This window comes from Notamacropus eugenii, chromosome 3 (genome assembly GCF_028372415.1).
Source record: "Notamacropus eugenii isolate mMacEug1 chromosome 3, mMacEug1.pri_v2, whole genome shotgun sequence".
Classification (NCBI taxonomy): domain Eukaryota; kingdom Metazoa; phylum Chordata; class Mammalia; order Diprotodontia; family Macropodidae; genus Notamacropus; species Notamacropus eugenii.
This window is the reverse complement of record NC_092874.1, coordinates 365,217,219-365,242,383: the sequence shown is the minus strand read 5'-3', so window position 1 is coordinate 365,242,383 and position 25,165 is coordinate 365,217,219.

Sequence of the window (25,165 nt, the reverse complement as noted above, 5' to 3'; positions counted from 1 at the left end):
AGAGGAACAGGAGTTGAGAGCTTCCTGTGCACAGACCCTGGCGGGAGCTGGGCTCCTGCTGGAGGAGGAGGAAACCAAGAGCTTGGAGTTCAGCCTTGGGACAAGATGGAGACTATGCAGCAAGGCACTGAGTGTTCTTTTTACAGTAGCTTCCTAGGACAGTTTGGGGCCCAAGGGCTGGAGTTGCCTATGGCAGGGGGAGAATTCCATTTACCCCCAAGAACCTCACCCTGTTGACTTTGTTGCCCAGCCATCCCTCAGGACTTGGAAGCCTGCAATGGCAATGTGTGTAGGGACACACCCCCAAAAGGATTTTATTTGGACATGTTGTTTTGGATTGAGAAAGGAGAAGCTGGTTGCTCACTCCCTAAAGATTGACCCCTAAGGAATGATGTTATGTCCTGTTTTGAATTCTGCAAATATGAAGTTCATGATGTGTTTGTGGGAATTCTATTGTTTTTACTTAAGAAATATGAATGCTTGTTGCCTGTGTAGTGGCTATGAAAGATCTTGGGGCTCAATGAAATGGTAATTTAAGGTTAATGGTGGGTGGGGGGAAGAGTTAAAGATCTTCCCTGCCCATTAATAGGCCTCACTAACTTTTGCTAATTTCTATTGAGGCACTGAGTCAGAGGGTCCTACTCTTCTGCACTGAAAAGTGTATAAATACTCTGAGGTGAGGGTTTACTTCAAGGCTTACTCATTGGAAGTGTTTGTTTAGCCAGACAAGACTCTTGGCAGCTGCTAAGGAGCCCCCAGCTTTCAAAGACTAGATGTTGGTGCTTCTCTCTCTGGTAACTATGTTTGTAACAGTCAGACAGTTGATTCTGTCTCTTTATTTACATATTGCTTCAGACAGTTGGGAGCACTGTCTGTTGCTTTTATTTCTCTGTGTTTTCTCTTAAGGTCAGGATGCTCACTTTTTCCCCTGAACTAAGTGAATGATGTATGTGCTTGATGTAAGTAGGTTGTTGACCCCTCAAAAGTTGCTTTCCTTTTAGAAAAGTAGATGTAAGAACCTATAGAGCAGGACCTCCTGTGTATGTCAGGGTTATTGCTGTTACAGTTCTCTATATCTTTTAGAAATGAGACCTTTATTAGAGAGACTGTAAAAATCATTTCCCAGTTTTCTACTTCTCTTCTAATTTTGGTTGCATTGACTTTGTTTGAGCAATTTTTTTAAATTTAATGTAATCACAATCATCCATTGTGCCTTTCATAGTGTTCTCTGTCTCATGTTTGGTCATAAATTCTTCTCTGCTCCATAAATCTGATAAGGAAACTATTCCTTGCTTTCCTAGTTTGCTTATAGTATCAGCCTTTATTTCTAAATTCTGTACCTATTTTCACTTTATTTTGGTATATAGTGTAAGGTATTAGTCTATGCCTTGTTTCTGTCATACTATTTTCCAGTTTTCCCAACAGTTTTTATTAAATGGTGAGTTATTATCCCAGAAGGTAGGGTCTTTGGACTTACTGAACAGTAAATTACTGTAGTCAAGTAGTATTGTGTCTTATGTACCTAAACTATTCCACTGATCCACCAGTCTTTTTCTTAGTCAGTACCAAGTAATTTTGATGTTTGCTGCTTTATAATACAATTTTATAATACAACTTAATATCTGGTACCATCAGGTCACCTTCCTTTGCATCTCTTTTCATTAATTCCCTTGATCTGATGGACTTCTATTTCCCTGACCTAGTTGGCTAGTCACATAAGAAGATTAAAATGTTCCATGAAGGTAAAGTCAGAGTTTCTTAAACTTAATGGGTCTCTGAGACCCCTAAATTGACCATACTGTATCTAATGACTTGTTGATCAGAAATTTTTTCATAAGCAGAAAAGGGAGACTTAGTCTGCAAAAGCTAAAAAGAAGGAACAAAGTATCCTTGCTTAATATCTTGCTGTGTTAGGGAAAAGTAAACTTCTTTTTTCTTGCCTATTTAATGACTTTCAAATGCTTAATTTGATATAAAATTGAATTTGAATTAAGTGCATGCTTGTATAGTCCTGCCTCTAACACATGTTCCCTTTGTATCTGTGTTCTTCCTTCATTGCCGAAGAAGATCATACCATCAGAGAAATAATGATATGATTTGCACCTGACTTTGTTTTAAGTGAGGGAGAGCTGTGCAGGTCACTAGCCTCACTTCTCCTTTGTATTTATTCATTTGTCAACTCAACAGGTGAAATCCTCCCTATTACATCATGCATTTGCCCCACTTTAACTCCAAGTATCTAACCTACTTTTGCTGATAAAAATCAGAGTTGGCACCATAAGAAAGAAAGTCTTTCAACAAATTGTTGAGAAGCTTGTAAATTCTCAGTGTCTGTCTAGTAGGGAAGCTCCTTAGGAAGACATCAATTTATTTCTGTAGTAGATTTTTGTTTGCTTTTTGTTTTATTTTGTGCTTATCTAAGGAAATTCTATACTCAACCAAACAAATCTTTTGAGAAGTTGTTTCAGAGACACCTTCCCTATTTCTATGAGATCTTTAGAATATTTCCAGTGTCCCATATGCACATACACACAGACATACACACTCACCCACACATATATACATATATATGTGTGTATGTATGTATGTATATATATATATAATACATGCATATATGTATATGTATGTATATAATATGGGGGAATGAGGGAAGCTCCTCTGTGAATAGACCTGGTGACAGCTGCCAAAAACTAGCTAAAGATGATAAGTTGTTCAAGTTGAGAAACCTAAATTCATCATAGTACTCAATGGCCTTAGGGACATTTCCCATTTCCACACCATTTCATGCAAGGCTTTCAGGGTCAGGCTCAGACGAGTGCTGGAGCCAGCTCTTCATTGAACAAGTAATTAGAGGTTATACTTGAGTCCAGTGCCATTTCTAGTACATTTAAATTTACTTTAACCCTCACCAGTTTTGAAGACCAGTCTTTGGCTTGTAAGATGCCAAAGCATACAAATGAAATAGAATGCATCTAACTGTTTTTAACACTGTGCATTTTCTCTACAAACCTATTCCCACTCAAATCTGACCTCTACCCCTCAGAGTTTCACTTTGGCTTCAAACTTCCTCCCATCATCTCTTTCACATTTTTCTCCATCCTGCCTTTTTATATTTGACATCAAGAATTACTTTTTGCAGCCATTTTTACAATTATAGCAACTGATAGTGATTTATCAAGCCATTATAAATTAATCAGAACAGATATTCTGTAGAATTTTTTTGGGGGGAATCTTTTCAATGTAATATTTCTCTTACAGGATGGAATGTGCATGGACTTTAACAAAAGTTTGAATTTCAGACTATGTAGGCTAATGAAGAAAACTGAATTAGTTTTACAATAAGGGTTGTTCTTGGAATTGCAATTTTTTCTTAACTACTGAGGTAGTCTATCAAATGTTTCCATGGAAACATTTAATTCCTTCTATCTGTACCCCAATACCACAATTACACTAAACATATTGTTAAATTTTACACTCTTGACAATGTTGTGAATAACAAACACATATTCTGCAGGGGACCATATACTAATGATATATTTTGTCCATTTCTCTAGAACACTTGCCAAAGTAGTGAGATTCAAAGCACCCCAAAATAGGATCAGAAAGTATTGCCAACTCTAACAAAGTCTCTTCCAATAAATCCTAAGAATAAAATGGGAATTCATGGCCCAATATAAACTGCATTAGTTTATTTTTCTTTAGATAACTATTTTTTAAAAGCACTTTGGGGGGAGGTGTCATTAAAAAAATTCTAGGATCAAACAGAACACAATCCTATAAAAAAATCACTAATACCTGCACAGATCTGGAATCAAACTTGAACACTATAGACCTTATAATCTTAATTTTCTCATCAAGGAGGCTGATGGTGGGCTTTTCAGCTGGAGACTTTGTCACAAATGAAATTGACGGTTAATTATGAACATTCTTCATTGCCCAATCAAAAAATTTCAGAATCTAAAGAGAGTACATAGATCACCTAGTCCAACATGCAACCTTAATAGATGGCCTTGAACAACACAAACCAATAGCCATCCAACTATTGCTTGACACCCTCCAGTGAGATAGAACGTACATTCTTCTGAGCCTACCCACTGCACTATGTGATAGCTCTAATTTTTATAAAGGTTTATCATTTGTTTTGTTTTCCACTTACATTATGCCTAAATGTATCTCTTAGTGTCTTCTAACCACAGTTACTTGTTCTGACTTCTGGGACCAAAGTGGTGAAGTTTAATCTGTCTTCTCCATAAAAATCTTTTATTTATATCACATATATTGGGGTAGATAATAATAGGGAAGCTTAATTCCAGGCATCAGATACTGAGTAATTGCTGCCAAATCTGCCTGGAGAAAGAAGACAAACTGATACAATGTAAAATTCTTACCCAAACCAAAAATCAGAGGACTCTAATCCTTAATGTGATGCCTCAATAACTCTCCCCCACTAGTGTCTGCACACCTAGGGCCCATACGTCTCAGATTTGTGCAAGGGACCATCTTGTTATTCCTCTTACTACTGCAGAGATTAAGCACAGAACCTACTTTCTTTCCTTTTCTCACCCTGCAAAAGTCAAGAGATAATGACTAAGCTCAGGCACAAGATGAAAAGGATGTAAAACAAAGGAGAAATAAAATGACTGGATTCCAAGCCATCTGCATGGGTCTAATAAATAATATAATAGGGTAGGGCTGTGTGTGTTGGGAAAATAGGACAGAGACCCAGCCTAGTCAACGTTATCACCAATATAAGGAGGCTGGGGCACACTTGCAACCTAGTCTCCTGGGAGTACCTAGAATGAAATTAGAAAGAACAAAAAATTGAGTCACAGGAGAATACAAACACACAGAGAAACTGAAACACCAAAATTTTAAGAGGAAAGTTCTTTAATAAAAGCCCAGGATACAAGCAGACGAACCAACTGACAGAATCCTAAAACCAAAAATAAGTATAAATAGTAAGTCATTAAAGAAATAATAAATCATTATAAATATTTGAGACAAATAAAAGTGAAACAGTACCTGATGATACACACATCTTAAGTATTTTGAAAAGAGCTTAGAACACTTAGAAACTTGAGAGTTGCTTTAACAGATAAATGAATTACACAGGAGTAATTAAAAATGAATATGGGTAAAAACTAGAGCTAGAAAAACTCAATTATATCAGGAAAAAAGTTATATCAACAATGGAAAACCTCTTTAAAATAAAGAAAGAAACAAAAAAAAACAGAAGATAAAAGGACTAAAGTGGAGGAAAATTTGGCATGAGGCAAAAAGAAAGAAAGACAAGAAAAAAAAGGAAAGTTGTATCATTGAAATTCACACAGGAAAATTGTACACAGCTTCTGAGTAAAGAAAAGAATCACTTGAAAATAGCCACAGATAAGTAAGAGACAAAGATGGAAAGAGGGAAGGAGAAAAGAGGACAGGAGGGGAGAGGAGGAAAGGGAAGGAGAGAGAGGAGGGGATGGAAGGGGAGGGGAGGGGAGGAAAGGAGAGATTTTTTTAAAGTTTATCAAGGGGTAAAAATGCATTCAATAGGGTACAGATTCAATTAAAGAAACAAGAGTACTGAAGATGAAGGAGTAGCTGAAGGTGAAGCAGCAATAGGACTATAGCACCATGGACTAAATACATTGACTACCTAAGCATTGTGGGACAAGATTGCAGAGTAAGAGGCTACATAAATGGGGAGAAAAGTGCTGGGAAGTGTAACCCTTCTAAGTCCATGGGGGCATGACAAAGGAATTGTGATTTCTATAGTCTCTTGATCAGAGCAGGAAGACTTCCAGATAAGTATCTTAAGTGTGTAACCCCTGATCTAACCCCTGATATGCCTTGAAGATAATGAGTCCTTAATAAATGCTTCTGGATTTAGGAGATTATTATGAGGAGGTCTTACCACAATAGTAGGGAAGAGGGACCTTTGAAGAGTGATCCTATGTATGAAGAGCTGTAAGTTGACAGTGGGTCATAGGGACTTTGTGATGGGTTTGATTTGGGTGGAGCTGATACATTGGGAAACCAGCTCCTTTCAGAGAGTCAGTGCCACCATGGAAAGCCTCCTCAACAAGAATGAATGAGTGAATTTCTAGGAGTATCTATCCCCATAATTATGAGAGACATAAAACCAGAGATAAAGTAGTACATTTGATGAGGAAGCTGATCATGCTCAGAGCAGGGAGTACGCATTATGTGAGGCACAGGGCAATTTCTACACTGCAGCACCACTTCTGTCCAACACTGCTGCTTTCATGGATGGATCCTTCTAAGATGAGACACATAAGAAAAAGAGGGAGGATGGGAAAAAACTTCTACAGGCAAAACTCCCCAGATATTTGGTAGAATAGGGGACTATTCCCTGTACCTAGAAAACTTTAGCCACATGAAAAATGCAGACATAACCAAAGAATGATTAATTAAATTTATAGCACATGAATGGGGAGTGGGGGTTGGAATGTTGGAACAGAGAATTAGTTAAGTGAACCAGTAGGGTAAAAATTCTGAGAAAAAAAGGTGCAACATAACATACAAACATAAGATGAAGAGGAATAAGGAAACGTTGATTTTAAACTAACCACATAACTAAAAATGCTAAAATTGATGGTGAAAAGATGCTAAGAAATAAAGAAACAAATCTCAATAAATATAGTCCCCAATTTAGGGAAAAGGCAGATGAATAGGGAGTGGGGACATGGAGAAAGCCTTTGGAAACAGAGAACCTCCAAAGCAATTCAAGCAAAACCATTAGCTGAATCAAAGCACTGACTTAAAATAAAAGGGGGACGGGTGAAATAAAGCAATGATAATGAGTCAAATGTAAGAAAACACAATCTTAGCACTGATTATCTTAAATCTTATTCAACTACAATAATTCAATATAATGAAAGAGATGGGCAGATATGTAAAATTGCCTAGAACCAAGTTTTCCTTCACATAGAAATAATCTCATGTTACTTAATAATAATTTCTATTTCTTGTATTTGCTATGTTATATTTTTATTTCTTGCCTTCTATTGGGTAAGTGGAAGGAGAAGGGCACACACAATATGTTCAAATATACACAGAAAAATACATGCAAAATAATTTAAAGAGGTTGAGAGGAGATGTTACAGACACGTATATTTTATAAATTACAAAGAAGAGAAGTGTGTCTTTCAGAAGGGAAAATAATCAAATCCCTGTACAAATTGAAGAAATTATGTTAAAAAAAATTTAAAAACTCTTCATCCTTGTGAAATTATTGCATTTATAAAACAGGAGCAGCTGGAAAGTGGATAGCAGGCCCCTATTGGATCATTGCCCAATAAGTTTAAGTTATTCCAGGGGTTAGCCTTGTGCTTCAAATTTAGCACACAGTCAACTCAAAAGGCTTCTAATTTCACATTTTTGAATTGGCATGAAATATTTTATTTTTTAGAAATAGGTTTTTACTCTCCCCTACCTCCTTTCATTCTTACACCTCTCACATCAGATGAAGATCTCAGCGGAAAGAAAAAAAATCATTTATGTAAAGGATGGATTATAATATGCTATGTAATTTATATGAAAATCAACCTTAGGTGAGAATGAGGGAACAATGGAGTCATTTTAGACCAGAGCCCTATGAAAGTCAAGCATGAAAATACAAAAATAAATCTTTTCTTGAGTAATGTTACGTTCTTGAATTTAACTAGGAGATTGATAGAAGCTAGAAAAATAGAATGATGTTTGAAAATTCATGAGCTCTACTTGAATTGCTTCTACAGGAACTGTAGTTAACATGGAAAGAGTGAAAGTTTTGCAGGATTAAATGCATTCAGCAAATATACTTTATGTATTTATGATTCACTACCTGAGAAATCAAGCAACTCTGAAATAATGATTAAAATGTATATTTTATTGTGGAAACTCCTTTAATTTTGGTACTATGGCCTGATTTATCAAAACACTGGCCTGAAGAATTATTTTCCCACAAGTAAATCAATATTTTAATATAGTCTTGGTAGTGAAAGTAATCATGGAAGAATTCTACCATTAGCCAGTGAATATAATAGAAGTAACTTCCACATTTGCTGCTTCCACTTTTGTAGCAAATGAGTCACTGATTAGACTCAGTGTTCATTTAATATTTGGAAGACTAAAGGAGAGAAAATAAAACACTTTCTGGGTACATGCCCTATAAGCTGTATCATTGGTACATAATGAGTTTTATATTACTTGAATGCAACAAACGATTAAATTCCATTTTAAATTTCTCTAATAGACTGTAATGAATTTTGGTTTGCCTTTCTCAATATCAAAAATATTCTAGGCTTTGAAACTGTTTTCTTGAAAATGAATCAAGGAGAACAATTATATAGGCTGTGATTTTGGAATTCTTGGATCAATTCATTGTTTTGCTAGACTCACTTTTGTCTAAAATTGTTGATTGCTCCAAAAGAAGTTTAGAGAATTGTGGTTTTGAATTTGAGATTTAAAAATATTCTGGTTGTGATTGATATCCAGGTGTCCTTCCTTCTTTAATGTTCTATGAGTTTAATTATTGAAAGACATGGAATCATTGTTCCCATCCCATTTATGATCCTCTTTAGTAGCTTGCTCTGTGACCATTGTAAAGAGAGTGACACTGTCTCCCAACTGCAGTAACAACTCTTAGAAAAGCCATAACTGTCTACTGCAAACAAATTATACAATTCAAAGAAGTGACCAAGGACATTTTCTTGTTCTGCTTATGAGAGATTAAGGTTCTACCTTTCCTACAATAGTTTACAAATTGATATGTTATGCTTGACGCACTCAATGTAAGCCTAATCTACTTTCTTTTATTTAACCACACATACCTTCCATAATTAGCACTGATTTGAATCAGGGTACATTTCAAAATAAAACCAATATCTTCAGATAATCTCCCAACTTTGATAGAAATGTTTTCTGAAATAAACAGTGATTTTTTTTAAATGCAAAAGAGACAAACATTGGACAGAGGACAAGGATGAAGGACATTCTGTATGTTATCTTTGCAGTGACCCCATTCAGTAATGGGTAAAAGGATAAGAATAATTAAACCTTTTAAACAAAAGAAGTCAAATCTATTGAAATGTTTCAACAATTTGCTACAGATCTTTATAAAGACAAGTAATACCTAAATTTGGGTGGTGAGAATAATTTTCTTTACAGCAATGATACTTATTGCTTCTGTACTTGTTCTTGCCTAGACTTCAAAGATCATGTGCAGTTTCTGGGCTAAAAGATTTTCAAATGATCCTAGTCTGTATCTTGTTTTGTTTGGTTCCTTGTTTCTCCAGATGTCAGCATACACTACAGATTCTGTTGTGTAATTGTTTTCAATAGTTGGTCCCCAGAATGATGTGCATAAATGACTGGGCCTGATCTCCAGGACCACCACAAGTCAAAGATGTAGAATAGAGCAGAACCAGAGGATGAACATACAGGTGCCATGGCCCATTGCTGCCTCCACCCCAGAATCCTTTTTACTATGTACCTTTGGTGGAAATGGGAGACATCTGTTGGAAAGCATACCTGATTTCAAGTCAGATGACCTATGTTTGAATCCCAGGACTATAAATTTTTGTTGTCCTTTCTGCTGTTATTGAGTATCTTGGAAGGGTATATTAACCCCTTGGGATTTGTTATATGAGACCATCTGTAAAAAGAAAGGGTTAGGCTAAACAGTCTCTAAATCTTATCCATTTTTACTTCTAGGGCTTGAACTATAAAATATCCTTCAGGAATGGGTACATTTCTTTAATCAGAGACATCTAGCTCCCAATAACTTACCCTATGCATCTAAAGTATGCATATCACTATCTATTAAGTATATAATGGAATGCACTGAAGTACATTAAACCAGAAGGGAAGAAATAAATCAGTGGTATCCAATGGATTTTGTGCCACTTAAATGATCAAATCCAGAAGTTGCAAAATCTGAACTAACTTATTATTTTTCTCAACTTCTCATAATCATTTTGAATCCTGATATGGAACCAGAGCATTTTTGCCTCACTACTATTTGTTTCTTCACTCTATTTAAGAAAAAGTCTTCTAATTAGACTAATATCCATCTCTGATAACCTTATCTCCTACTCAAAATATAACTTAGATGTTATTAACTTGTGACTCTCAGCTGTTTCACTGGACTTGGTGAGTAGAGATGCCACCAATTCAACCTAGCTGAAGCTTGGGTTGAAGCTGAAGGACTTGGAATGTCATTTTCCCTTCTTCATCTGTCCTACCTTCACACCTTGATAGGATAGTTGTAAGAAGATTAAGAGAGAATTACTGACTGACCAAAGGAAGCTTGAATTCAAGTAGGGAAGATAAGACATCTTAATTATATTTTATCAGGGCATTGGATGTCAGTTTTCTTCAGTCAGAGCCTTCAGAACCTGGCTATATGATACAAAGGAACTGAATGAATCTTAAAAGGGAGAGGCAATTTTTTTCATTTGCTTTTGATATGCCAGGCAATTCAAGAAGTTAGAGGACATATTGAGTGCATTATTCAGTTTGGAATGTGAGTAAAGCAACTACAAGAGACTAGAGACTGGGAGGCATTGGAAAGGTGCTCCAAGTACTATAACCACTTCCACCTTAAGTTGCCACATGAAACATTTTGAGGCATACAGGAGAGGGTGTCTGAGTCACTGACTTTCCATTTCAGGAGAATAAGAATGAATAAGGGAGAGCCCACTTCCCCTCCCCATTGATGTCCAAGATAGCATATGTTTAATCCAAAGTTTTCAATGACTTTCATGCTTCATTATTTCTGAAGAAGAAATTGTGAAGGTGCAAGGTACAGTGGAGAGAAGAAAACAACAACAAGACCAGGAAGGAGGAGAGAAGAGAAATAAGAGGAAAATGAGGAAATCATGGACCTTCTCTGTCCATCTGCCCACCCAAGGATCTGTCTGGGGGTTAGACAGTATGAGAGAGAATTTGAGTGACTATGTAGTGAGAATAAGAACAAATGGGACCTGTTTGTATTTCTTTATGGAACCCCTAGAAAGAAGTTAGAGTATCTGGAAGAGAAGAGAAACAACTAGACAAAAAGGAGGATGCATTTACAAGAGAAACTGAAAATCCCTTTCCTCTGTGGTGGTGAAACAGTTGAACTTTTTCCACCTTATAATTACAGCTCACACACATACAGAGGGACATACTTATGTAGAATTTTTAACATTTCAAATCTTTTAAAATATATTATCAAACTGAATATTCACAATTACCCTAACAAGAAGTCACAAAATCATAGATTTAGAAATGGAAAAGAATTTTCAGTTGCCTAGTCCAACCCTATCATTTAAGAGTTGAGAAAACAGGTCCTATGAGACCCAGTGACATACTAAAAGTAAAGAAGACAGAAGATACTAATATAAAACGGCAAAGGAGAATCAGAACTGAGGAGAAAAGTGGGATTTTTTTGTATTTAGTGATTTGGAGGTCATGGGTAAGTTTTCAGCAAGGAGTATGGATTGAGTGATGGGCAACAAAAGATCTTCCCCTTCTCTTTGCCTTTGCCCTTCACTTGGTCAAATTATTCACAGAACTGGATACAAGGAGTAATTTCTAAATAAATGGAAGAACATCATGACTTACCACCCAACCTATATCTACATCTGCCATCTTCTGACCTACAGATGCAACCCAAAAACCCTAGGACCTTGTTATCTTAGTTCCTATTGCTGAACTCTTAGGACTTCTCCTTTCTCCTCTTCTACAACTGAACTTCCTGTTATTTGTAGTCTTCCTCAGAGTAAGAGATACTTAAGATCAGAAATTGTGAAATATTTGTAACCCCAGTACTTAGCACAACGCTTTGTACATAAGTGTTTAATAAATGCTTAATTTTATTATTTTTAATATGTGAGAAGGATTAAGGAATGAATGGGATGTAGATGCAGAATGTAGGGTTTCCTTTGAGGAAGTCTGAAGAGAAAGGGAACTAGTGAAGTAGCCAGGGGTGGAGGTACTCTTGTTTCAAAGTAAATTACTTCTGCTTACCTCCTATATATTTTGTATTTATTTATCTACATTTTATGTTTGTGTTTTCCCTAGTTGGAGCCACGTTTTGGATTTCCTCTGCTATGGTCACCAAGTAGATGTTAACAAGTCAAATACTTGTTGAATCAGTTTTCATTTCACTGAACTGAACTGAATTAAAGACTACACGTTCCTGTTTATAACTCCTACTCATTGCTCCTAGTTTATTCCTCTTTGGCCCTTTTACATGACAGCAATTTAAATACTTGAATATAGCTATCATTTAAGTCTTATTTTGTTTCTGATGTAGACATCAGAAAGTGATTGAGAAAATGATAATAATGAAGATTAAATTCTAAAGTGTATGAGCTTCCTCTCCCTCCTCCCCCAAGAAAACTGATTTGTGCTTTCATCTAGATGTGCAATTCAGTCACATGTATCCCCTCACTTCGCACCTCACCACATATTTACTGCCATACCTACTATAATAGAGTTTCATAGTTGACCATTTCCATGAGAAGTCAGGGTGGGAAAGCAGTATTCATCTCCTTTCTCTACCTGCTACATACTCATTGTTCTTATTTATTCTTTCATCATGGATTAAAAGCAGTGATTATTGTCTGGTATTTCCTTATTAGTTGCTGGAATTGTGGCATTTCATGTTAGTTCTGAGCCACAGCACCCTGTTTATTAAATGTCATTTACTAAATAAATTGGAGTAACCACCTTACCATAGATATTACTCTTCTCCTCTCTCTCCCTCTCCCTCTCTCCCTCTCTGTCTCTGTCTGCCTGTCTATCTGTCTGTCTGTCTGTCTGTCTGTCTGTCTCTCTCTCTCTCTCTCTCTCTCTCTCTCTCTCTCTCTCTCTCACACACACACACACACACACACATACACACACACACATACACACATTCAGTCTCTCTCAAACCTCTAACCTCCTCCACTTAAGCTATTCAGTGTAAACACACTATAGTAATAATAAAAATACATCCTTGCCCTTGCTCCTGCAAGTACTGCAGCCATAACTACTTAAGAACCAGAAAAGAAAGTTCTTACCCCCAAGGTGTTTTACGTTGTCAAAACATTCAACATAAGAAACTGGCATGAAATGGAAATGATGATAATGATGGAAATGATGATAAAGAGGCATAAACTTCTACTTTGCCACTGTGCCGAAAGGATCATGGGAGTTTTTTGACTTAAGGTCAAAACTTTCCACATATATTAGACTGTCTCCTCCTATAGGATGGATTTTTTTATTTGGTTTATTTTTTGCTTCTTTTCATCTTCAGTACTTTGGAGGGTGCATGACACAGTAGGAATTTAATAAATGCTTGATGACTTTCAAACTACTGTATGCCCCAGCAGCATAAAACTCTTTGAGAATAAGGATTATCTTATTTTTTATTACCTAGCACAGTGCTTTGCACATAAAAAGTGCTTAATAAATGCTTTATCAATTATTCATGACAGTGCACCAAATAATAAAACAAAGACAGAGGTTGAGTACAGGTAGTTTAAATGATATGCTCAATGTCATATAGGTAAAAACTGACAAAGCTTGTATGCGTATTCATGAAACACAAATGGCTGTAAATTCAATATTCTTTCACTGAATTGAATATTAAAGAAATAATCTGTGGGGATAAGTAAGAAAGGGGAATGTGTAACAGAAAAATGAAAAAAAAGAAAAGATACAAATAATATATTTATTAGACTCTCAAAACTTTATTAAACTGAATAGTGTCCTCCATGATATAATTGGTGATTTAATAAACGGGAATTATAAAGAAAGCAAAAAATACCTTTCCATTAGTTTCAGTCAGAAATTTCTGGATGTCCTTAGTCATTATTATAACTTATTAATTTTCACTTTGCTGATTTTGACGGTTCTCTCCCCTTTGACCTTCTCTCACCATTGGAGTCTCACCTTACCCTTGCATTTTCTTTTGTCAGTATAGTTCATATTTTGAACTCTAGGTCCCTGTAGCCAGAGAATGCTCTTCTTTGCATAGAGTTTTTTTTTTAATCATTTGGCTTATAGATTGTAGTTGTCCTAAGGCTAGCCTGAAGGAAACATTCCCATGGGCTAGTCCCAGATGGAAAAATAGTGTAATCATTCGAGCCAAATTTATCAATCATATACTCTCAGAAGTAGAAGAGAACCCAAAGACTACATAATGTGACCAAACCCATGAAAAACCACCTCTAAAACATTCCAAACAAGTAGCCATCCAGTTGTTTTAATGGGAGAGTTTCAGGAATATGCAATGTATTTAAAAAATCTCAAGACATATAGCTTATGATAATTAATCATTTTGTTAATCATGCTAGCAATAATTAATAAAAGGAGTCAATGACACTCTTGAATGTCAAAGACCATTCAAGGAATCCACTCAATGCTTGTATGCCCTTGGAAAGATGGATTTTCCCAAGTGTGGCAATGGATTTTGACTGGATAGCAAATAACAAGAAAATGAGTATTATAATGAGACCTGGAACTATTCTAATAAGGAGCTGGGGAAATATGACTTTACGTCGTTTGCTTCCAAATTACCTGGTACTCCATGGGTCTGACCTCAGAAGAGAATAGTTGTTCTTTCATATCTATTCCTGGACAACATATCTCTCAATACGCAACTTTGGATAGCACAAGATTTTTTCAGCCATATTATGCAATATCTCAGTCCATTAACTACCCAGATATTTTAAAAGAAGTGGTTTAGCCATGCCTTCTCCATGTTGTATTTATTGGTTACCCCATTTTTACTAGATTGTCATATATGACCAATACCTTATGTGTGGGTATACCCCAGGGTGTTGTCTCTTCCTGCCATAAATTTTCATATATTCAAAAATTTCATCTTTGTTTGGATGAGTTCAGTCCGTAGGAACTCATGAGAAACAACTCCATGCAAAATAGTATCAAAGGAAAAGAGAGGAGGTCCCAGACCTCCTCTCTTTTCCGTATTCTAATCCTGCTCTAATCCCCTTGTCTCTAGTCTTCTAACTTCTTACTAGACATTTCTAGTTACATGTACTAGAGGCTTCTCACATTCAAATAGTTCCAAACAGAACATCTATTTCCCACCAAAATCAAATTTCTTATTAACTTCCCTACTTCTTTCAATGACACCATTCCTTTAGTCACCAGGTTTACAATCTGAGTCATTTGTGATTTGTCGCATCATTTCATTTTCTCACACAAACTTTATATTCAAGCAGTTACCAAGTACTACTGAGTCTAGCCCACAACAGCTCTTCCACCTCTCCTTTCATTCTATTAATAAGACCATCATCTTAGTTAAATGCCTCATCACTTCTTGATTGATCTGTTGCAATGACTTCTCCAAACAAATGGCAAACTGATATTCCTAAAGCATTTCTGACTCTTCGACTCTTTTGCTTAAGAAGTTTAAGTAGCAAAAGAGTCAAGAAAGCAGAGAGGGGAAGCAAAAGGTCACTAGAACACCACTGTCTCAGACAAGGAAGAACTGAGCTGCTTTTGCTGGTCAGGTCTTGGTGGTGGTGCATAGTGTGTGTCTGTTCAGATCGATCTTCATGGTTACCCAGAATGTGGGGCTGAACATCCCATGCCTGGAGATGAAAAGAACTTTTGGAAGCTTCAGGAAGTACCTGACTTTTCTTAACCAGGTTTGGGGTCAGGGGTCCATCTTACATTTTCTGCCTCAGATATTTTCCCTCCTTCCCAGCCAGGTTCCACATTGATAGGAATTCAATTACTCCCAAATACCATGCTTAATGCGGCCCCTACCTTTAACTCAGGAAGTGCTGATCAAGTGGCTACTACTTGCAAGGCTCTGGGGATTCAAAGAAAAAAAATAGTCTGCCTTTTCCCCTGCCCTATCCCTCCCAAGGTATGGAGTAAGGATCACGCATCATATTAGGGAGAAAATACAGCACAAAAGGGAAAGCAGGGTGGTCCAGGGGGAAACACTATGTCTGGAGTCAGGAAATCTAGCTTCCATTTTCACCTCTGAGCTTTATTACCCATGTGACCAATAGCAAATTTTTAGCACGTTCCTGAACCTCAGCTTCTCTATCTGTAAAATAAGAGGGTTGGACTAGAAGAGGCAAAGGGAAAAATAAATTAAATTAAAATTAAAAAGTTTTAGTCACTCCCAATTACTCTGGGATAAAATGAAATTTTGTATTAATTATCTACTCATGTATTTATTTGTTTATGTATTTATTTGTTTATCTGGGTTTTTCTGTCATTTAAATCCCTTCACAATCTGGCTTCAACCTGTTTTCAAACTAATATCACATTATTCCTTCTTATATATTCCAGTCAAACTGTCCTATTTGCTTTTGCCAATAAATAGTGTTGGATTTTTAATTCTTCTGCTTTTATGCAGACTAGTCCTGTTACCGGAATGTCTTTCTGCTCACTTCTATCCCTTGAACTCGTTAGCTCTCTTTAAGTATAAATCAGTATATAATTGCCAGCTAGCTCTTGACCAAATAATTAAGATGTGAAATTTGAAAAGTCAAAGTTTGTAATTTCACCTGGAATGAATGTTACTTGAAACCCCACTAGTATTGTTTTAACTGTTTTTTTTTTACTAGTTTGAAGGGTGTGAGGTGGTATCTCAAAGTTATTTAATTTGCATCTCTAGTAAAGCAGAATGCTTTTCCCCTTAAGAGATTATTGAAGATTGTGTCTCCTGAAAATTCTCTGCTTATATTTTTAACAATCTATTTGAGAATCATCAGCATCGACATAGTAATTGAATCCATAGGAAATGACCCTGTAAAGATATGTAAAACAGTATCAGAGGAGAAGAAGGCCCAGAATAGACCCCAGTGAAGCACCATGAGCATGATTTGGATGAAGATCTAGCTAGGGAAAGTGAGAAGAAGCAGTCAGATCAGTAGGAGAAGACCCTGAAGAGAACAGCATCCCAATCACCTAGAGAGAAGAGAGTATCAAGGAGAACAGGGTGATCAATTCTGGCAAAGCCTGCATGTCAGTGAACCCAGATGAAAACTGAATAAAAAAAGCTCATTAGATTTTGCAAGTAAGAGATAGTTAGTAATTTTTTGAGAGAACAGAAAGTAGAAGTGAAGGCCTCTACTGTAGACAGACTTCTTAAGGAGTTTATCCACAAAAAGCAGGAGAGACATAGGACAAGAGCTAGTGAGGATGGATGGATGGACCAAGTGAAGATTTCTTATGAAAATGAGAAAACATTTGGACCTGTGTGTAGGCAGAAACGAAACAACCAGTAGACAGGGAGAGAGAATGAAGATTAGGGAAAGGATGAAAGAAAAAGCGGTTGAAGATGGGATAGAATAGGATCACTCATAAACATAAAGGAGTTAGCTTTGGCAAGCAGAAAGACCTTCTCTTATATGAGACAAAAGGGAAAAAAAGATAGTGGCAGAAACATGTGACCTATGTTAGAAGAGATGTTAAGGAGAACGACAAGCTCTTGGTGAATGGCTTCAATTTTATTTTCCTGTAAAATATGAAACAAGATTCTTAGGTAAAAGGCAAGAAGAGAGGGAGCCATCATAGACTGGAGAAAGGAAAACATTTGAAAGTTCCCCTGCAGAGGTTGGAGCAATGAATTTATAAAAATAGGTGGAAGGAAATTAAAATTATGTTGTATCATTTTATAATTGATTCAACTCTTCAATTGACCTTATTCACCATTGTGTCAAATCCCATTTCTCAGTTAAACTCAAAAAAGCAGTCTATCCTACTCTGAATTGGCTTAAAGGTGTTAAATGACTGATTTTATATTTCCCTTTCAACTAGCCCAAGGGACATTTGTTTGCTAACCGTTTTAAATCTGGAACCTCCATTTGTTGTCTGTAAACAAAATTAAGCTTAGGCTGAGCCCCTACTCAAAAGACATTTCTTCAGTCATTGTATCTTCGTGTGAAATTAGGGGTAGCTTAATCTCTGCTATAGGGAATGAGTGGATGAGAACAATTTGTTCCAATGTCTGTGAAGGTAGGTAAAGCAGGATATGTGAAATGCTTAGAGCTTGGTTAGATATCTAATTCATCAAGGTCATCTATATCTAGGATCTTGACTTTGTCCTGCTACTGGATTTTATGATTCTGGAAGAGAGCATGAGGCTCACTACTTTGTGCTACTCTGCCTCACTTCAATCCAGTTTATGCATGATTCAAAATACATCTTGTCACAAAGCACCTGATGCTGATTCAATTTCAGTTGAGATGTATTAGGCAGAATCCACTGCTTATACAATCTGATTGAAATCTGGATTATAGGGCAAGAGAAGGTCATCCTCCAGGAAGTCAAGGAGGCATCCATTTTCCATCTCCATAAAGGAAAAGGAAATATGTTACTCTGTGACAATCATAGTGTAGGGGAATCATTCTCTTAATCTTTGCTGGCAAGATTTTTGCCGGATTGTTCCTTTATAGGCTAACCTTTGCCTGGAAGATGGTCATCTACCTGAGAGTCAGGGTGGCTTCAGAAATGGCCATGGAATAGCTAATATGGTGTTTGCTATCCAAAATTTTCAGGACAAATGCCAGGAGCAGAACAGAGGTCTGTAACGAACATTTGTCTGCCCAACCAAGGCTTTTAATACGGTTAGTCATGAGGGCTTATGGAAACTTATGTCAAAATTTGGTTGCTTAGAGAAGTTCATCAATATCATGTTAGTTTCATGACAGCATCCTTGTATACATTCTAGATAATGGACAGTGCTTTCACACTTTTCCAGTCACTAATGCAGTGAAGCAGGACTGTGTGTTTGCTCCATGATATTTTTTTTCCAGTGATGATTAAATGTTACCAAGGTCAGCTATCTCAATGATGGTAAATTATTTAATATGTAAAGGCTACAAGCCTAAGGTGGAAGGAGGATTGGTGCAAGACTTCTTGTTCACAAATGACTGTGCACTCAATGAAGCCTCTGAGCCTAAGATAAAAGAAAGTATGGATTGATTCTCTGATGCTTGTGCTAATTTTGGTATAATAGTTAACACCAAGAGAACACAGGTCCTCCACCAGCCAGTACTATACCCTCAATACATAGAACCATGAGTTACAGCAATAGGAGAAATACTGAATGTTGTGAATAAATTCACTTACCTTGGCAGTATACTTTTCAGGGATATACACATAGTTTCTGAGGTTCTGAATGAAAGAGTGGGAGGCAAGAGGTATGAGATGACCTACCAAACTAAAGTTCTATAGAGCCATTGTACTGACTTCATTATTGTATGCCTGTGAAGCCTAGATAGTCTACCAGTATCATGCCAGGAAACTGAATCATTTTCATATGAATTGTCAAAGGAAGATTCTAAATATCACCTGGCAAGATAAGGTATTAAAAACTGAGGTGCTTTCTTAAACTATATTGCCAAGCAATTCTAATCCAGAAAGTGCTACTCTGATGAGCTGGCCACATTGTTCAAATGCCAAAAGCCCATTTGCCTAAAAGACTATTTTATTGAGAACTCACACAAGACAAGCGCTCACACAGAAGTCAGAAGAAGCAATACAAGGACACTCTCAAGATCTATCTGAAGGGTTTTAGAATTCTCAAGGAAATAACTGATTTTCCAGAGTAAGGTCCAGAAAGCAGCTCATGCCCTGAGCTTGGCATAACAACAATCCTTTGTGCTCACTGTCTGGATATTCTCAGCCACAGCAAAATCCCTGCTATGAATCAAATTTGTCACATTGATTTTGTTACCCCTCATTATCAGTGCTACAGCTCACTATGTAGCCATTGATATAAATATTGAGATTTTCCCACACTACCTTGGGTCACTTCCCCCAACTGGAGGTGGGACTCCAGCAATGTGTCCTTGCTTGAAAGCCATTTCCCTCAATTTAAAATCAAACTTCTGTTTAATTGTTGACTCTGCTATATCTAGCCTGCATATTTCAGTCCTGGCTATCCACAGGTTACAGGCTAGCTTCATCTGGGTGACAGTATCAATTGTGAAATATGGGAGACATTGGCACAGGACCACTCCCAACATGACAGTCCTGCATCAAAGAAGGTGCTATGAGCAAAGTATCATACAATCAAAGTAGTTCAAAAGAAATCTGAGATGCTCAAATTTAGAGACATCTCCATTTGTAATATCCATATGGGCTATTTGTGTACAATCTTTGGTAGAGCCTTCAAGCCCTTACTGATCTGATCAGCCACAGTCAGATACACTGTACCTTGACCCTAATGTAGTAATGTCATTTTGGACCTCTTTCAGCATGAAGGACAACAACCTCCATAATATGAATTTATAATTCATGTATGCAACACATTTACTTTGCCTTTCTTCAGATATACTCAATATCCGAGCAGTGGAAGTAGAGAAACAAAAAATAAAGATGTGGCTAGACTTCTAACCATAGCAAGGTGTTTAATGGACAATGAGTTATGCCTGTACTCAGGAACACCTAAATTCAAAACCAGCCTCACATACTTACCAGCTATGTGACCTTGAGCAAGTCAGTTAAGATATCTCTGCCTCAGTTCCCTTATCTATTAATTAGGGATAATTATAGAACCTATTAGGGTGGTTGTGAGGATAAAATTATACATTTGTAGAAAGTTTTGCAAACCTTAAAGTACTTCGCAAATACTCGGTATTTTTATATTTTAGCAGAGACATTATTTAAATGGCTGACCCTGGCATGCAGTACATGCTTGGTCAGGAGCAATATGAAAAACAAAGAAAAATAGTAGAAATGGAAGATTAGGAGTTATGGTTGTCAACAGGAAGCTAAGGGTTTGAATTCTAAGAAACACAACATGAATCTGGGATACAAGTGATACAAGTGACAATGAGCTCCCAAACATAGCTGGGCTAATGTGGAATGAAGTAAAAGAGGATTGAAGACCATTGGAATTGAGGAGGATGAAGATCTGTGATGTCAGGTATTAGATGAGTCATCAATAAGAATACTGAAGTCATCAAGGAGAATGGCAGGGGAAAGGGGAAAAAGGACAATTGTGAAATAATGTTCTGTTCAAACAAGCAGAAGTTCTAAAAGAAATTTAAGGGATACAGGTCAGGAAAGTGCAGACAATATTGATAAGTCAATCCAAAGTGATGAATAAAATTCAGAATCACAGAATGGAAGAGAAAAAAGGGAACTTGGAAGTCATCTAGCACAAATCCCATTGATTTATAAATGAGAGCAACAAAGATGACAGAGAGTTCCAAAACCCATCAATATGAGACTCTCTCCTTATTGGTAAAAATGAAGGCACTACTCTGCTTGAAGTATTCGAAAGTGTTGATAAGAAGCCAGAGAGTTCCATACTTAACCATATTTAATCAACCTTTTGGATTCATCTAAGACTAGCTCCCTTTGGGTTCTCTTGAAGTGGGAGTGCCCCTTCAGGACACTTTGGGTCCAGAGCCCTTTAGGATTCTTGGAGCACCAGTCTTCTGAATTTCACAAGTGGCCAGTGACTTTGGGAACTTCCAGCTTTCAATTTGGGGACAGAAAATGGAATAGACCAATCTCACTTCAGGTGGTTTAGGGGGAAAACAATTCTTGGAAAAAAATGAGAGGAATGATCAGACTCCATCATGGCCCTATTTTCAGCTACATACAGGGAGTCTCCTCTTAGGGGAAATATAGGACATTTTCTCTTAGTTGAAATGAGTTATCTTACTCTTAATGAAAGAGCTACTTCATTCAGTATTGTCTGGTATATATTCTCCTTTATGTGGGTTTTATAATTTCTGATTCACTTGGATGAATCAGTTTCTTTGTTATTTACTATGTATGTTCACTGAGGAACTGGTCTTAGGGTGGGTATCACCAATGCAACATTCACAGCCCCTGTGACAACTATGAATATGTCAGAAGAGTTCTGAATTGCAAAATATGACATATTCTCCACATGGAAAACAAAACCAAAACATTTATTCAGGCACCAGAAAACGAAATCCCAACACCAGAAAACCAAATCCATCATAGCAGCAAAGATATCTATACACAATAACTATGCAGGCATTACTACCATGCCCAAGCTTTCTCTCTATTAGGCTTCCAATAAACCAGCTCGCTTAAACAAAAGACAAACAAGTTCTACTGTTACTGCCTGCTCTCTCTTTCCCAGGCCTGACTGTTCTAACTCACTTCTTGCTCCACCCTTTCCTGCTCCACCTAATCAGCAAACTCCTACCACCACAGGCTCTATGTGACTCAGACTTCCATGTGACCCAGGCAGGACACATGGGTCTATTAATGGATAGGAAAGATCTTCTCATTTAAATTACCATTATAGGAGAGCTAAAGGGAGCAAGCCTTGAATAAAGCATTTGGGGTCTTCTTTCTCTTTCCCCAAAATGACAAAGCAATCAAAAGCTAGATGGAGTCCAATAATATCTCTAGGTGAACTATATTTAAGGAAACAGATAGACAGACTTCTAGCTTGGTACCTCCTCATTCTGAGGAGACCAAAATGGTGACCTCTGGCCCCAACTTCCTGCTCCTCCTACTGGTATGGAATTAAAGTTTCAGCTGAGAAGGGTGGATGGAATTGAGGCCAGCAAAATCTGTTTTACCTCCATTTAAACCACATATCAACAGTCCCCTTCTTACAACACATGGAGCTCTCTATTCTTGGGATCTTTCCTTATTCATCAGGTCCACTCTTTCTCCTTACAAGAGGAAATGTGATTTGCTTAAACATGATGCATCTAGTAAATAGCAAGAATTCAGCCCATTTTCTGATTAAAAATTCACCTCTTTTTTTCATTACACTATGCTACCTATAATAGTGCACATCACAGCTCGTAATCATTATGATCCTCATGAAGATATAATTTTTCTATTCTAAAAATAGATATGTGAAATTTAGATACAAACTATGTGTTATTTTCTTCCATATAACATGTAGTCTCACCTAAGGCTTTGCAAGGTAAAATTTTTCTCTGTGTTACATATTCTTTGATGGAACTCCCTGCAGAAAATAAAATGCTATACATAGTGGCATTACCTATGATATTGAAAAGTTTCTTGGTAACAAGGACTTTTCTATAATTGCTTTGAGGGAATCGTGGGGAAACTTATTTAATTGCTATAGGAAATAATAAAGATTTTTTTATGAACTGCTGCCATAATGAGTTTGTTGAAGTTGCAAAGCTTGGTGACTTGTATCCTAAAGCAGAACACCAAACCTCTAAGTAGATTCAAAGTCTCTACTTATATCATGAGATTTTATTACTAAAGCCTTTCTTAATTACAAGTAATGAAACTTTCCGTGATGATAATTTTTCTCACTCTCAGACTGTTTTCTCAACTCTCCTCCATAAAAGAAAGGCTACATCTACACTGTACACTTACACATATGCACAATATCTTAGAGTTTGAAAGGTACCTTAAAGAACATTTAGTCTAAAGATCAAAATGAGAAAACTGAGACACCCTGAGGGAAGGAGTACATAGCTGGTTGGTGATTATTGTCCTTCATTCTCAAAGACAAGCAAAATGACATCACTTTGTTGGATATAAGGTACAATGTGTCCAACTGTGCCTGATCAGATCAATATTAGTTTGAAGGCTCTACCACAGGTCAGGCACAAATAATAAACATTTAAAGTTGAGATGTCTCTAAATTTGTACATCTCACATCTATTTTGAGCAACTACAGTTCTGCTTGGCTCACAGAGCATAGCACATTCTTTGATACAGGCATGTTATGCTGGGTGGTCCTTTGGCAGTGTCTCCCACGTTACACAATTCATTGCAAAGTTCTTCAGACAGACATTGAGAATGTCTTTATGTCTTATGCGAATTCTCAATAAAATAGTCTTTTTAGGCAAACATATGTTTGGCATCCAAACAATAAGGTCAGCTCATCAGAATTGCAGTCTCTGAAGCAGAGATTCAATACTTGGTAGTTTAGCTTGAGAAAGGACCTCAGTGTCTAGTATGTTATTTTGCCATGTAATCTTCATACTCTTCCTAAGACATTTCAAATGGAAGTGATTCAGTTTCCTTGCATGGCACTAGTATACTGTCCAGGTTTCAAAGACATATAACCATTAAATCAGTGCAATGACTCTGTAAACCTTCAGTTTGGTAGGCATTTCTGGAAAGTATACTGCCAAGGTTAGGGAACTTATCCACAACATTCAATATTTCTCCCTTTACTATAATTGAAGGTTCTATATACTCTATGGTGCTGGCTGGTGGGGATCTGAGTTATATTGGTATTAATTGTTAGGCCAAAATTAGCACAAGCATCAGAGAATCAATCCATATTTTGGTGCATCTCAGCCTAAGAGGCTGCATTGAGTGCAGTCATTTGTGAACAAAAACTCATGTGCCCATTTTAGTTTTGACTTGCAGCCTTTTCATGTTAAAGAATTCGCCATCAATGAAGTAGCTGATCTTGATCCCATTTTCATCCTCTCTGGAAAAAAACATTATGGAAGTAAGCACATAGCCCTGCTTCACTGTATTGGTGACTGGGAATGTGTAAGAGTACTGTCCATTATCTAGAATGTGTAAAACCATACTGCTATGAAACTGACATATGATACTGATGAATTTCTCTGGGTAACCAAATTTTGACATAATTTCCCACAAGTTCTCGTGACTGACGGTATCAAAGGCCTTGGTCAGGTTGACATGTTAGATACAAACCTCTGTTCTGCTCCTGGCATTTATCTTTCAGTTTTGGGGCAGCAAACACCATAATCACCATTCCATGGCCCTTTCTGAAGCCACACTGTCTCTCAGGTAGATGATCATCTTCCAGGTGAAGGATCAGCTTATGAAGAACACTGGCAAGAATTTTGACAGTAATGACTAAGAGAGAGAAACCTGCCCACCACCCACCCCTCCACTCTTATTGTCACAGAACAACCAATATTCTTTTCCTTTATAAAGATGGATAATGGAGGCCTTCTTGAACTCCTGCAGGATAACCTCTTCTTTTCTTATAACCCAGAAGGTTTCACTCAGCTTTTGTATAAAGAGTGGATCCCCTGCACCATATAAATCTCAGCTGAAATAGAATCAGCATCAGGCACTTTGCCACATCAGTGGAACCTAATGGCATTCAAAACCTGTTCTTCAGTTTTAAGTTCAGCTAGAGAGGGGTTAACTTTAACCTGTGTTAGACAGTTAATAGCTTCAGTTTTGTTTCATGACTGTCTGTTGAGAATACTATGGAAGTGTTCAGCAG